The sequence below is a fragment of the Plectropomus leopardus genome, unplaced genomic scaffold (assembly GCF_008729295.1).
Source record: "Plectropomus leopardus isolate mb unplaced genomic scaffold, YSFRI_Pleo_2.0 unplaced_scaffold45372, whole genome shotgun sequence".
In the NCBI taxonomy this organism is placed as follows: domain Eukaryota; kingdom Metazoa; phylum Chordata; class Actinopteri; order Perciformes; family Serranidae; genus Plectropomus; species Plectropomus leopardus.
The window spans coordinates 1-404 of record NW_024649751.1 but is presented as its reverse complement, the minus strand read 5'-3'; the positions used below and the strand labels follow the sequence as shown (position 1 = coordinate 404).

General features: G+C 52.5%; 1 non-coding gene across 1 annotated transcript; it reads left to right on the top strand.

Moving 5' to 3' along the window:
- The first annotated feature begins 248 nt into the window (after positions 1–248).
- Positions 249–320, top strand: trnaa-ugc. Its single transcript has one exon. It is a non-coding gene; the product is annotated as a tRNA-Ala (tRNA).
- Positions 321–404: the final 84 nt, after the last annotated feature.

Genomic DNA, 404 nt, shown 5'->3' with positions numbered 1-404 from the left:
GCCATCGCAGTCCCTCGCTTCGAGCGGAAGTACACTGGCCTCGCTTTTGTAGGCAGTAAGGCAGCAAATGCCCTACTCTTCTACAGTGATTGGTGTCAAAGTGCTGCAAGAGATCGAACCAGGTTATACTTCCAGCCGTTGCAGTCAACAGCTTTTAAGGCAGTGTACAAAGTTGACCCCAATTCTTGTGGCCAGATTGCTTCTTCTGTCACCCAGGCACCGGCTACACAAACACTGCGCATGCACCGGGGGATGTAGCTCAGTGGAAGAGCGCGTGCTTTGCATGTATGAGGCCCCGGGTTCAATCCCCGGCATCTCCAGCAGGTATTATGGAAAGACGAAAAACGGTGGCTCTGTTTGGCGAGGCACTCCTGGTAAAGAAGTGAGACAATCAGACTCTGTCA